This window comes from Gadus chalcogrammus, chromosome 13, assembly GCF_026213295.1.
Source record: "Gadus chalcogrammus isolate NIFS_2021 chromosome 13, NIFS_Gcha_1.0, whole genome shotgun sequence".
Taxonomy (NCBI): Eukaryota; Metazoa; Chordata; class Actinopteri; order Gadiformes; family Gadidae; genus Gadus; species Gadus chalcogrammus.
Genome location: NC_079424.1, coordinates 799,234 through 814,109, shown reverse-complemented (window position 1 = coordinate 814,109; position 14,876 = coordinate 799,234).

Genomic DNA, 14,876 nt, shown 5'->3' with positions numbered 1-14,876 from the left:
GGGGGAATTAGCTCAGCGTGTGGATGCTCTAATCACGGCGTGGAGCGTTCTACAGGATCGATATGACGTGATGCTCAGCGGTACCAACGAGGAGGAGGAGGAGGAGGGAGGAAGAGGAGCATGGGTCCTCCTCACCTTCCATCACGCCTCAGCCCTGCCAACCCGATGGGTTCTAATGGGCTCCGCTCGGGAAGTGACAGAGCAGGAAGCAGGAAGGCTGCAGGGGAGAGGGGCTTCCGGGCGCCGGGATGGGGAGATTGTTTTTTATTTTGATTGGAAGACACCGCGGGCGGGAGCGTCGGCTGGGATGCTCGGAATGTCGGCTCGGTTCGTACGGCGGAATAATGGATTTTTATTATGACAAATTATGAAATTTACGGCTGAAAGCGCTTTAATTGGTAGAGAACATGACTGAATACCTGTCCCTCGTTGGACCACTAGGGGTTATGAACTCTGAAGTCAGTAAGTGGACCGAGGATGAAAAAAATCTATTGATAAACCGCGTTGAATATTTCATAAAGTTATGGTTTAACAGTGGGGTACTTTTGGGGAAACAGGATTTCTTGAAGGAGTATATTTCTCTACATTTCATTACAACTTGACACTACTTGCGACTTTCAATAAAGCGCGTTGAACCGTGAAGCTCTAACCCAAAAAGAGCAATTAGTTTCAAGTGCTCCATTATAGAAACAAGAGATGGAGAATTTATGTTTGGTATTTATTATGTTAAACCACCCTGGGCCGAGACTGGGCAGAGGAGTTTTCAGACTTCAGAGATATTTAAGGCTTCAGCCTTCCTGAAGTCAGGGGGGAGCGGCCCCGGCGTGGGAGCTGGCCCCGGCGTGGGAGCTGGCCCCGGCGTGGAGGAGGAAAGTGAACAATCAAGATTTTGTTGAGTGGCAGCCGGGGGCGCCCGGTAGCAAGACGTTTGGCAGTCCGAGAGCGTGGAGTGTACGGGCCGGGGCGTACGGTCCAGAGACCAGGTCCTGGGTGGAGGGAGGGCTGGCTAGGGGGTCCAGAGACCTGGTCCTGGGTGGAGTGTACGGGCCGGGGCGTACGGTCCAGAGACCAGGTCCTGGGTGGAGGGGGGGCCGGGGCGTACGGTCCAGAGACCAGGTCCTGGGTGGAGGGAGGGCTGGCTAGGGGGTCCAGAGACCTGGTCCTGGGTGGAGGGAGGGCTGGGTAGGGGGTCCAGAGACCAGGTCCTGGGTGGAGGGGGGGCTGGGTAGGGGGTCTAGAGACCTGGTCCTGGGTGGAGGGGGGGCTGGCTAGGGGTCTAGTACAACACCATTAAAGGTACAGAATATGCCTTTTCAAGTGTGCTTTTACCTGCCACTTAGGAGGCTAGCTCTGCCAAGGCACATGTGTCCCTCAGACGCCTTCCTGGGCGGCTTATTGTTTGTGGCAGATAGCTTCGCCATCGCTGAAGCAAATACCATTAAAATAATGAAGTTGTCAATAAATATATTTAGTCAGTGATTATGGAGATGAGCGATGCGGCGCGTAGCGTGGATGCGAGGCGGGGGGCTGATTAGACGAGTAAAGTTACGCTTGATGCATCCGGAATGAATGAAGTGATGGCAGTGCTCCCTCAGCACCACCTTACTCTAACCTGTTCAAAGCAGACGGGTGAACCCCGCCCACGGCCCGTCGAGACGAACAACAGACCCCTCCTGATGAAGAGGGCTGCTACGGCAACCGGCGGGAAGGAGCTGACCCGGTGTAGATACACCACCACCCGGTGTAGCAGACAGATACACCACCCGGTGTAGCAGACAGCTACACCACAAGGGTGTAGCAGACAGCTACACCACCCGGATGTAGCAGACAGCTACACCACAAGGGTGTAGCAGACAGATACACCACCCGGTGTAGCACACAGATACACCACCCGGGTTTAGTGGTGTAGCTGTCTGCTACACCACTACCCGGTGTAGCAGACAGATACACCGACCGGGTGGTGTATCTGGGTGGTGTAGCAGACAGCTACAACATGGAGGGGGGCTGAAGCAGCCCTAGCGATGACCCCAGACCCCCCCCCCCCCGACCCCCGGGATGGAAGTCTATCTGAACAGCTCAGACATCCTCTCCAGTGAACACTTTGTGGAGCCGAGTGGGGGGCCGTGGCCACGCCGCTGACTCACTGCTATGTTGTTCAAAGTGAGTTTGTGGGGGGACTGAATTAGCCCGTGTGCTGCAGAGTGCTCGGGGTGACGGCGTCGACGTGAGCGCCGCTCTCTGAATGATCAGGTGGGACGGCGCCGCGGGACGCGCTCGCTGTGCGTCTCCCGTCTGCGCGCTGAGCCCCGGTGGCCACTCCGCACAAATAATCCTGGAAACGCACTCCCTCCGTCACCGTTTGAAGACAATGAGGCGCTTACATCCGTGAGATGCACGTGCTCCAGGGCTCCGCCGAGTAAGAAGGAAACCAAATCAGAAATTAATGCATTTAAATAATATGCCGGCATTACTAAGCGAGCTGTTTACCAGCAGAGCTGGCACAGAGGGCTCTGCGGTGAGGAGCCTTGGAACACAACACAAGGTTGGACAATTCAACACAACACGTACACAACGCAACAACAGGACCCAAACAACCTCAACAACCAGCAGATAGGTCCCCATCCAGTTCCATGTCCCTTTCAAATGACACACATTATGTAAAACAACATACATTAGCCCATTATCACACACGTTATCACGTCCAGGAGTTACCTACCATCAGAAGGAGGTTACACGCTCAGGTCAGCGAATGGAGAAGGCAAAACCACCATTTTGGTTTCAATAATGAATGTATTTAGCAGCTATTTCCATGTTGAAATAAAGACAGACAAAGTAAAGAAACTAGTCATACTTCTTCTCACAAGACGCTTATGAATAAACAGGAAGGACAAGAGTTTGTGTTTGGTCATCCGTCACCCAGAACTTGGTCTTATTATTTGTCTTCTTGGCGTGCTCGTGCATGGCGCTAGCCACACGGTGCCCAGAACTCTTATACAATTTCTCGGGCTTAAAATAAAGAAAACTAATGAGGCAATAGTGCAGCAAGTGCCACCTTGCTTTAGCACGGGGGGGAGTCTCAACCCCTGGCTGTTGGGAGAAGGGACAGGGGGGCTCAGATCATTTTGGGGGAGTTTTCGCTATGTTAAATCGTGCTTGACTATTGGCAGGGAGGTAGCAACTGGGAAGTTAGCAACTGGGAAGTCGTTTTTTTCCCAGACTTTGAGTTCCCACCTCCCCTGCATCAGGTCACATCTCGCACACACTTCCAGGTTTATAAGGAGACGTTTATTTCTGTGTATGAGTGAGTCAAACAAGTTACCTTGTATTAGAATCGTTCTATTATCCATAACGAAGGACAAATAATTGACAGATTTCTGGCCTTCAGGAACGTTGGTAATATTGATACAATGCACATTATAATGATGTTTATTTTATAAAGCGCCTTTCTCACACTCAAGGCCGCTTTACCGATTCATGAGCAAACCCGGAGCAAGACAGCACAACAAGTACAAATTATCCCTATTCGTACAGCGTTTCTGTACTACAAACAAAACGATCAAATAAAAAGGTAGTACTCAAAGCGTTAGAGGGGAGAAGTGGGAGGGGAGCAGAAGGTGAGGGGGAGACAGTGTTCACTGTCATAAGAAAGGATTATTACAAAGTTTACCTCTTTTTATTTTCATAATTACACTTCAAACGGCCACCCGCAAAGAGAACAATTAGAGGCAGTGTGCAGGATATCATTGATTGACTTGAATCAAACGACACTAATGCGACCCATTGAGACTTCTGGGAAGAGACCAGTGACGTAGATGAAGACAAGCGAGAACCATCGACTGCCCAGCCTGTAATAACACGAAGCAGAAGAGCCGAACGAACGCAGCGCGGTCTGATAGGAATCACTGGATGAAAAAGGATTATGCCTGTCTGAATATGGCTTTATCTCCTATCTGATCCTCTTTCTAGAGGGAAAGAACTGTTTATTGGAATATCATCGCAAATCGACATGCCAAAACACTTAATGTGCGTGATTAGTTATCTGATGTACCCCATGGGGGTGATTGTATGCTCCCTGGTGTCAAATGTTGGTAGCTGTATCTGACGTCTCTATCATGCAATATGCTTCAAATCCTACAGCAATGAGCACTCAGAGTGGAACCTCACTGCCAAACTAAAAGGGGCTCAGTGTTTCCTAAATGGTTGAAGTGATTTCTGACAGGATTTATCTAAGTGACGAAACAAGATATTATCCCTCTTTTTGCTTCATATTTTAGATTTAATGTTGAGAGGTCCTAGGTTATTTCATAATGATTTTGCGTTATTTGACAGGTTTAATCATGATTAGCATCATTGTTTTTATTCAGTCAGCGGCTAACAAAGGTTAACAGTAATTAAAACTTTAAAAGAAGGAAAGTTAAACTATTAAAAAAAAGGGATACATATATTCATAGATTTGATATTGTTCTTAGTTTTCTAATTTATTGTGTACATGATTAACACAGGAAAGATGAGCAACCATATAATGGATACACATTGTTAGATGATCAAGAAATCCTTGTATTTGCTAAATTATTATTACATTTTTGGAAGTTGAGATTTCCATTTGGCAGTCTGTGAAATCACTGTTGGCTGCAAAATGAATTTTCATGGGAACTAATTATATTTCCCCAATGTCAGAATTATGGATTTGCTAGATTATGTGACAGAGCTAGCCAGTCTGTTAAAATAGCTTCTTAAAATGTGCCACACTTACCATTAATATAGTGACCCTAAAATGCCTCAAATTCTGTTGATCACATCGTAATTGTGTAATTTATCAAACATCTATACAGAAGTTCACAACAGCCCTACGTCCTCGCCCAACAGAGAGCATAACCCCTCGATTCCACATGGCTCACGGCCGTCATGATGGAAGCGTAGACGGAAGCGTAGATGTAAGTCACTCACCCTGAAAGGCAACACGTGTCGCTTTGAGAGGGACCTGGGAATCGGACCAGTAGGTTGTTGTGTTGATTTATCAGGATGACCCGCACAACGCCGCACAACGCCGCACAAAGCCACCATCACAACGCCCCACAACACAATCAAACTCAACAATCCAATCCCAAGCAAAACATCACAAGCCAATATATTACCCGCCAATAAAACCACAACCCGACCCAAACAAAACGCCACACTGCGCAACAACGCAATCACCCTAATGTAACACAACCCTCGCCTAGCGGGCTGCTGCGATGCTTGTTTTGGCAGCCGGCTCCGGCCATAATGTGTCTGGATTTACACACTCCCACTGGCCACAGAGCCAACACCGGGGGCAGAGTGTTCTCCGAGTGGTCGGCCACACGTCACTCGGTTCTAAGGGTGCAAACGTCATCGGCTTTAATTACGAGCTCAAGGTCGAGATGAATAATATCCACAATGAGATCTCACTTCAGACGCCGGCAGCGGTCCCAACCTGAAGTGGTGTGGGAGAACGCAACTTCTCTACGCAATACTCTCACGGTAAGTCCAAGTACGATTGCTTTCAGGAGGATCTGTAATCCGTGAGCCCCAGCGACCCACGTTGGTGGATTGCCCCTCTACCACACCCCTGGTCGACAACACAACGTACACCTTACTAGGTGAAGAGAAAACCTGTGAAAGACAAAACTCCTGGGTGGCAATCCATCGCTTGTGATCCAATGTATTTTGATCAATAATGACAGAGTGTAGGACAGGCGATTGTAACGCATCTCTTTGTACCGCGTGGCGATTGGTCGGAATACCTTGGATCCTACTTTAGGTTTCTGGATCCTTTTTTTATTTTCAGAAAATGGCAACCCCACGTGCAGGGTGAGCTGGAACAGACCGGGGCTGGAAGGCCCCGGGGGCCAGTGGAGGGGGTCCCAGCCAGGAGGGGGCGCTAGAGGAGTCTGAGAGCTAGGAGGACCAACGTGGGGAGGTCTGGAGGGGCCCCCCTTTAGAGGAGCAGGAGCTGTACAGGGGCCTGGGAGACGGGGGCCTGGACACCCCGAGAGACGCCAATCAGGAAGTTACACACACACACACACACACACACACACACACACACACACACACACACACACACACACACACACACACACACACACCTAGTTGAATCATTTCAACCCATCACTGCCGTTCCTCCGTTGTACCTGCCAGATGTGGACATCGCCCTGTGCCACGTTGGACTACTCCCAGAGGAGCCAGCATATGGGGGAGTGGTAGAGGGGGGGCAAGAACCAAAGCAGTTTAGCCTGCTACCAATCTACCGTTTAAACTCTCCCTCACCCTCCCCCCTCCCTGGGCCCCCACCCACTCTATATATAACCACCCCTCCCTCTCTATATAAACCCCCCTCCCTCTCTATATAACCCCCCCTCCCTCTCTATATAACCCCCCCCCCTCCCACTCTATATAACCCCCCTCCCTCTCTATATAACCCCCCCCCTCCCTCTCTATGAACCGCCCCCTCCCTCTCTATGAACCGCCCCCTCCCTCTCTATATAAACCCCCCCTCCCTCTCTATATAAACCCCCCCTCTCTATATAACCCCCCCCTCCCTCTCTATATAAACCCCCCCCTTCCTCACTATATAAACCCCCCCTCCCTCTCTATATAAACCCCCCCTCCCTCTCTATGAACCGCCCCCTCCCTCTCTATATAAACCCCTCCTCCTTCTCTATATAAACCCCCCCCTTCCTCACTATATAACCCCCCCTCCCTCTCTATATAAACCCCCCCTCCCTCTCTATATAAACCCCCCCTCCCTCTCTATATAAACCCCTCCTCCTTCTCTATATAAACCCCCCCCTTCCTCACTATATAACCCCCCCTCCCTCTCTATATAAACCCCCCCTCCCTCTCTATATAAACCCCCCCTCCCTCTCTATATAACCCCCCCTCCCTCTCTATATAAGCCCCCCTCCCTCTCTATATATGACCCCCCTCCCTCTCTATATAAACCCCCCCTCTCTCTATATAACCCCCCCTCCCTCTCTATATAAAGCCCCCCTCCCTCTCTATATAAACCCCCCCTCCCTCTCTATATAAACCCCCTCTCCCTCTCTATGAACCGCCCCCTCCCTCTCTATTCCTCCCTCTCCAACTTGATGAACAAGCATCCCTCTGAAGAACGTGACACGTTACAATTCAACAACATCCGTCACGTTTCCAGACCAACCTGCCTTTCATAACGTCTAGGAGTTTCCTAACATTTAGTAGTTTTAGTAAGCAGGAAGCTATGGATGTTGTAGTTTGCCGTATATATATATACATTTATTATGTTTATTATTATGTGTACAAAATGACAGTATGATCAATAGAATTGTACTTATTTGATTACATCACCATTTAACTTGCTAGTCGCGGTATTAACGCTGTGTGTGGCCGATAACGTTAAAGTAGCGGTTTAATGCAATGTGCCAGCTCTGGGCAGTCCGGTTACATAATCAAGCGCCCCCCGTCGTTGTTCTGACGTTGGGGAGAATATAATTATTTCTCTTTAAAAAAAAAATTGGCAGCAAAACAAAATGATTCAAAAGAAGGCCAAATGAAAATCTTGACCTTCAAAATATAATCCTTTAGAGCATCAGCATATAAAATACAAAAACATTTCAGCAGCTTCCCGTCAGCGATGTCTCCACCATAAAGGCCCATTCCCACCCTACGGTAAATACCCCTACGCAGACGAAACCAAGTACCTTAATGGGGGTCCAAATATTCACAAGTGTAAATGTACAACAGAAATCTTGAAAACCCTTTTAAACCTCTAGCTATTTTGTCATTTACACTGCACTGAGAAGGGCCTGAACATGGCCTAACCTACGACCCCCCTAACCTACGTCTGTTTGCTCTCAGGGTTCATGCGTCACCATCTTAGTTCAGCCTCCACCGTCGTCCACAAACAAACCTTTCCCACGATGCATTTGGTTCTGTTGTACAACAAAGCTAAATGTATCCGTCACACAGCAACGCTGTGTGAGGACTTCTGAAGACCAATGACATCTAAATTATCAAATCAATAATGAAAGATTATTTTATGTATGCATTGTCTCAAATTCCTTAGATCATTATTATATATTAGCACCGATCTGAGGGAGAGGACGCACGAGAGAGAGAGCGAGAGAAGCGCAGAGATTGACAGGAAAAAGCATTCATCTGGCAGACTATGTAGGGGCGGTTGGTTTGTGAAACATGAGGCGACGCGTGAATTTAAATATTATTATTATTATTATTATTATTATATAAATCTCTCTCTCTCTCTCCCCCTCTTATGAACACTCCCTCATCTCGGAGTGTCCCTTCCTCCTAAAGTCTCCTCCTCGTGACTAGCCTCTGGTGGGACTGTCCTCCAACGCACGGGCGCGGCTTAGCCAGCTCAGTGTCAGACTACAGCTCTCTCTCCTCCGCCTGGCAGAAGGAGAACGTTAGGAATAAACACATTCTAAATAAATACAGCCGGGCGGAGGGTTGACATCCTCCATCCTACATGGGTCAAACATCAAGGCCATGTCTGACCTCCTCCCACGCCAGGACACAGACCGGTGAGGCGAGCAGGGAGATAATGTTGACGTAAACACACAGCTTCCGACTGTAGGCCCCCCTTCAACCGGCTAGAGACGAGACTTATTCGAGTCTGAAGAACCCTGGAGCGTTCTGAACAACACATCCAGAAACGTCGGCCTCTGGAGAAGTTTGCATAAGCCTTTCCGTGTGTCCATTGTGCGTCTGTGCAGAGAGGTGAGAGGTCTGCGTCAAACACTGACACAGTCTGCCAGTGGAGGCTTCGCCTCGTCGTCACGCTCAAAGACTCGCAGAGGAAAACTCGCCGCATCTGAATGCCGACTTTGAATGGAGAACGCTGAAGATAAGACTGAATACTACAGCTGAACGTCCTCCCAGCCGAACCCTGGAAAAACCTGGAATTAAATTCTGTTGTAAATGTGAGAAGGGACAAGCAGGAGGGAGAGAGGGAGGGAGGGAGGGAGGGAGGGAGGGGTGTGAAAGAGAGAGAGAGGAGAGAGAGACGGTGGAAGCGGATAAAGGGGAGAATGAGAGCAAAGGGATGGAGAGTAAGAGGACATTTTGTAATGAGCTGCTGTGAATTCACTGGTGAACAGACCAGTTTGTTGCCCAGTGTCCCAGAGTGCTGATGTCTGCCGTCCCGTTTCAGAGATGCCTGTGAAGCCAGTTGCTGATTCAGGATGTTGATGGTAGAAATGTAATTCCTTTTTTCTAATATTTCATTCTTTCTTTCTTAGGAGAACCAAACCACCCACAGCCACCGACAGCCCCCCCCCCCCCCGGTGAAGGGCTGCTCGCTTGTGTGGCCGTATTCACACGCTGTTTACCTCCGCACGGTCCCTGGCTGATGGCCAAAGCCTACAGGGATTTGAGGGGGGGGATAAGTAAACTGGACCTGAATGCAAAGGCGCTCATTTTGTTTGAATAGAAGAGGGGGAGGAAGGGGGAGGAAGGGGGAGGAAGGGGGATTGCTGGCATGAAAGTGACTTGATTCACCGAGAGACATAAAAAGCAAAATGTTATCTCCACCACGAGGTCCCAGAGAGATAGTAGCGAGAGAGTTATAGCAACAGATATATGAATTGAAGGTCACCCTTCAAAGCACTTAACAGTCGCAGAATAACGCAGAAAACTGTCTCACACACACACACACACACACACACACACACACACACACACACACACACACACACACACACACACTCTAAAGGCAGTGGAGAGTGTATAAAGGGGGCCGTTTCAACAGCTCAAGGTAAATAAAGAGCGGGGATACGAGGGCACGGCGGTCACACGTCTGCTGAGAGTCTGAATGTGTTGGGAGAATATCCGCTATAAATAGGCCTTAGCCGCTCTTCAGCCATTATTATAAAACAAGAAGTGCGCAATATCGGTCGCGTTAAACTTTTACCAACTGCAAACCGCTTGGTGAAGGTGTCACGGCCGTCGGTAGGGGAGGATGGAGTCACAACGTGTTGACGGTAAACATCACGCATCCGCTGGGGGCGAATCAGACGGACACACGGTGCTGAACGTCGCCCAGGAGGACCGTGAGCAGGCCTGACGCTCGACACCTGCCACCCCCCGCCTCCAAGGGGAGCGGCGCCCAGCGTCGCACGGCCGCTGGGGAAGGCCTCCGTCTTGGGTGCGATTAAGGCTGTGAATAAAGACGTGCTCCAGCGGCTTCCGTATGCGTCTCGTAAAAGACATGCGCCAGGACGCACGAGAGAGACAGAGAGACAGACAGATAGAGAGAGACAGAGACAGAGACAGAGACAGAGAGACAGAGACAGACACAGAGAGAGAGAGAGAGAGAGAGAGAGAGAGAGAGAGAGAGAGAGAGAGAGAGAGAGAGAGAGAGAGAGAGAGAGAGAGAGAGACACAGAGAGAGACAGAGACAGAGACAGACAGAGACAGAGACAGAGACAGAGAGAGAGACAGAGAGAGACAGAGACAGAGACAGAGACAGAGACAGAGACAGAGAGAGAGAGAGAACAAAGCATTCCTCTGGTTTGTGAAACATGAGGCGACGCCGAGAACATAAATATTATTGGTCATCTATAAATCGTTGCCTCCCTGGAGACGGCGTCTCCATGACCGTGATCACGAGTCTATTCATGGGACAGTCCGTTGCTACAAATCATTACTACAATACATACAGTACCCAGCAGTGGGGTTCACCCGAGCCTCTCTGTGAGGCCGACAGTCTGCAGCGGCGTCGGGTCTCTGGGGGGGGGGGGTAACCGTGGACCCAGCCGTCCTCTGTTACTGAAGACCCGCTGGGGGGCACAGAGCCTGGGCCAGGAACAGGAACTACGAGGGGCGCGTCCTGCCTTGTTTCCGGTCTCATTGCGGAGGTATTCCCCCGACACAGACCGCCCAGAGGAGAGATTGTTTCCGTTACCGTGGTGATGGATAGTGGACGGTTTGTATCACCAAGGGCCAGGCTGGTGTGCGTGTGTGTGTACACAATTGTGTAGATGTGTTGAGTTGTGTAGAGTGTTTGGATGTGCTTTTGTGTGTGCGGAGGATTTATTGAGTGTTTTCCTACGGTGGCAGTCGAGTTGAACCCTTTGCTGTTGCTGCCCGAAATGTTATTAGCCAATAACGCGTTTACACGTCCCGCCTGCAGCGGCACGAGCGGTGGAAAGAAATATGAGGCGAAAGAAACAAAGCCCCGACCACCGAGCGCTAATCTGTACGGAGGGTGGAGCTCCTCTCCTCCGTCACCCTGCAGCCGGGGGCGGAGTGGCCCCCCGTTGACCCAGGTGGAGCCCCCGTTGTACTGGCCGTCATCTCACCAGCACTGTGTTACCAGCACCCCCCCCCCCCCAAGCGATGGGTACGGAAGTGAAAGAGTGTGTGTGTGTGTGTGTGCGTGCGTGCGTGTGTGTGTGTTCCATCCTAGGATAGCTTCTGTTTCTTTGGGCGTGGATGACTGAAGAGTAAAGTGAAACGCTTGCAGGGAGACTGAAGGGGAGACGGGCAGAAGCAGACGTGATCAACATGGACGGAGGGTCGCTGGCTCATTACCCACGGAGACGCTGCGGCCTTCAGCCCGCCCCCCGTGTTACTTCTGTTCTGTCGTACAGCAACGCGGCCCCAGGACAGCAGGTAGGAGTCTGACACTGGGGGTCCAAACCAAAGCAGTGGTCACCCTGGGACCTGCTCAGTGCGGGACGTGAACACCCGATGACGTGTGTGGTGGACAACCAAAACAACAAGGCCAGTCGGTGATAAATAAAATAAAGCACACACTCATCCACGCAGATTGCCATTTACCGCTCGCGGTATGCACGAGTGCATCTCCACACACACACACACACACACACACACACACACACACACACACACACACACAGCTTTCTGATGACATCATCACAACGCCACCCCAAAATGGCGGGCTGTAAAACCTTTGACTTGCCTCAGCATATTCTTTTAACCCCCCCCATGTGAGCCCCAGCCTCCCGGCTGGTGTGTGAGCAGAGAGCTTCTATGAAGGCACAATGACCCTCCTCCCTTCGCCTCGTGTTTCAGTCACAGCTGAACACCCTCCAGAGGTAGAGGACCCCCCAGCTCTGTTCAGCGTTCCACCTACGGATCTGCTTGAACCTGACGCGGTCTCATTCTGCTCTGAAGGTCGGGGAAAGAGCCCTTACCTCCTTGGGTCTCCTTTGTGGGATTAATATTTCGGGCACAATCCAGTATTGAATTACTATAGGTTTAATCCCTTTGGTAGAGATGAGGTCTATTTCTTTACGTAGACGTTGGTTGGGTCTACTTTGACGAGGTTAAGCGCAGGGGAAACCAGAAAGGGCTTCTTTAGATGCGGGATATATATTTAGTTCCATAACAGTACAAAATCAAAGAGGGATTACTTTAGGGACGTGTTCAGAGTCTTATACCCCATCAGATGGTCGTCTTCTGCTGGACAGGATCGGTAGCTTCGGTTCTTCGTCCTTCTCTCCTGCTTCATCCACCATCTTCCTCTTCGTTGCTCTGCTGTACATGTTATTGTTCTCTGGTACTGTATCCCTCTTTCGTAGCGAAGATCCAACCGTTGTGTTTCCAGTATCGTTCACTTCGTCTCAGTCAGAAGCTGTGGAAGCCACAGCATCAGGTGCCGTCCTCAACCCACTCACCGACTATCACAGCGGCACTGTGTATGTGGCACGTTTTGGGCTGAAACTAATCCGACTGTGTGTGTGTGTGTGTGTGTGATAGCTGGTTGAAGCAGCCTCACCTGGCCCTACTCTGATTAGGCCCTGATGCTGGTGAGGCTGCACACCTGTTGCCCAATGAGCAATCAGGGTTCAGCAACAGGTTGACCTGGGAGCCGTCTCCCCGCGGGGCCGTCTCCCCACGTCTTTAGCTCTGCCTTCACAGAGCTGCTGCTAGCGCCCACAAGCCTCCACATCCATCGGGGGGGGGGGGGGGGGTGTTCAATCAGACCAGCCACAGGTACACCAGGGTGAAGACGCACACGCACACACACACACACACACACACACACACACACACACACACAGAGCCAGTGCCGTCAGCAGTCAGGAGCCCCGTGGAACCAGACGTAGCCCCCTACCCCCCCCCCCGGAGGGGCCGCAGCCACACCTCGGATCGCGCGATTGGCCGAAAGGAAATAGATTGTTTCCTTCCTGTTATGATGGATAGTATAAGGTTTGTGTTCCACTGTGTGTTTGTGTGTGTGTGATGTGAAAGACTGCTTGTGGATGTGTGTGTGTGTGTGTGTGTGTGTGTGTGTGTGTGTGTGTGTGTGTGTGAAAGAGTGCTTGTGGATGTTTCTGTGTGTGTGCATGTCGATGTGTAGTGGGTATGTTGTGAGGTTGTGGTGTGTACATGTGTGTTGATGCGAGTTCTTGTAGATGCGCTATATGTGCGTGTGTGTGTCTGTTAGGGAACAAATTGGATTTGACTCCGTCCATCCTGCGGGAGAGATGCTAGATTTAAATTCTGACCTATTGACACTCCACCTAAACGGAAGCTGTTAATGGACTTGAACTGCGCACCTTCATTTCAAAATGGTTTAAACACTTTGGTTATGTAGTCAACGACCGTTGGCCCTTTTAAGGTTTATTATCAACAGATCAAGTGTTGTCAGAATCTGCAATAAAAAAGATGATTCATCTCTTTAAATCAGTGCCAATGGGCCTGTAATTAAATCTAAATATTGTATCAACCAGAATGTTGTTTATTTAGTGGAAAACAAGGGAATGGTTATGCTATGAGGCATCAAATATTGACCATATATATTGCGGCAAAATATTTTTGCTCTATTTGAAAACATTTTATTTTATATCAAAAAATTATTATATGGAATTTGTTAACGATTTATGATAATCAATAATGAAAATCTGTATCCTTTCCTAGTCCTCCTTTGTTGTGAGGCATGCCCCTTTATAGATAAGCTAAGCAGGCATGTTTCACTTATTGGGACAAAATGATGCAAACAGGAGGGAAGGAAGTCAGTCACCTTGACACTGTGACACAACAGTGGGCCTACGTGATACTGTGTTCGGAATCGACCCCGCAACCCACCCTGCACATCGACCTTATGGTACACGTTGCTTGTTTTCTGCGTAAAATGTGTCAGCAAAGCCTTTGTTCACAATAAATCAGCCGCTGGCAGGCTCAGGGCTTTTCCCAGCCAGCTGGTAACATGTGAACGGGGGTTCACATGTGACAGGGGTCATCCAGGTGACGATAACCTTCACCTGCCTCCTAATGGAGCTAATGTTTCTTATCCAATACAAAGGAAGCGTTTTGTTGAACATCTCCCATGATGACAACGCCAGCCACCAGAGACGGAACAATTCGTTTAACACACTTTAAGGACGATTGACATGAGTTTGATGGTGCATAACTAAGTACACACCCTCTGCTTTCAAATCACTATTAACCCTTGATATGCAGCTTTTAATCTGCCAAATAGCCTAAAGAAAATCACTAAACCCAAATCAATTCATGTGATCAGATGTAGACGCAAGCCATCCTCGCCAAGATCGTTACTCTGAAATAAAAAAGGAATATAAAATGATCAAACGACGAATAGATTCATTCAAGTATGTTTTAATTCACCATTCATAACGAGTTGTTAGCTATAGAGAGCTGTACAGGCTAGACATTACTGGACAGAGACGAACAGACAGATCCACATTAAGTGCAATACTGGGAGCCACTCGACACCAATCAAATGCACTCCACAATACCTCACAGAGCCACATTCGCCTCCTCGACGATTTGGCACTCTTTACGTCTGCTTGGCCAAATGAAAGGACCGGATAGGGTAGTGTGACTATTGATCCATCCCCCTCAGGCGGGGGGGAAGCCATTCG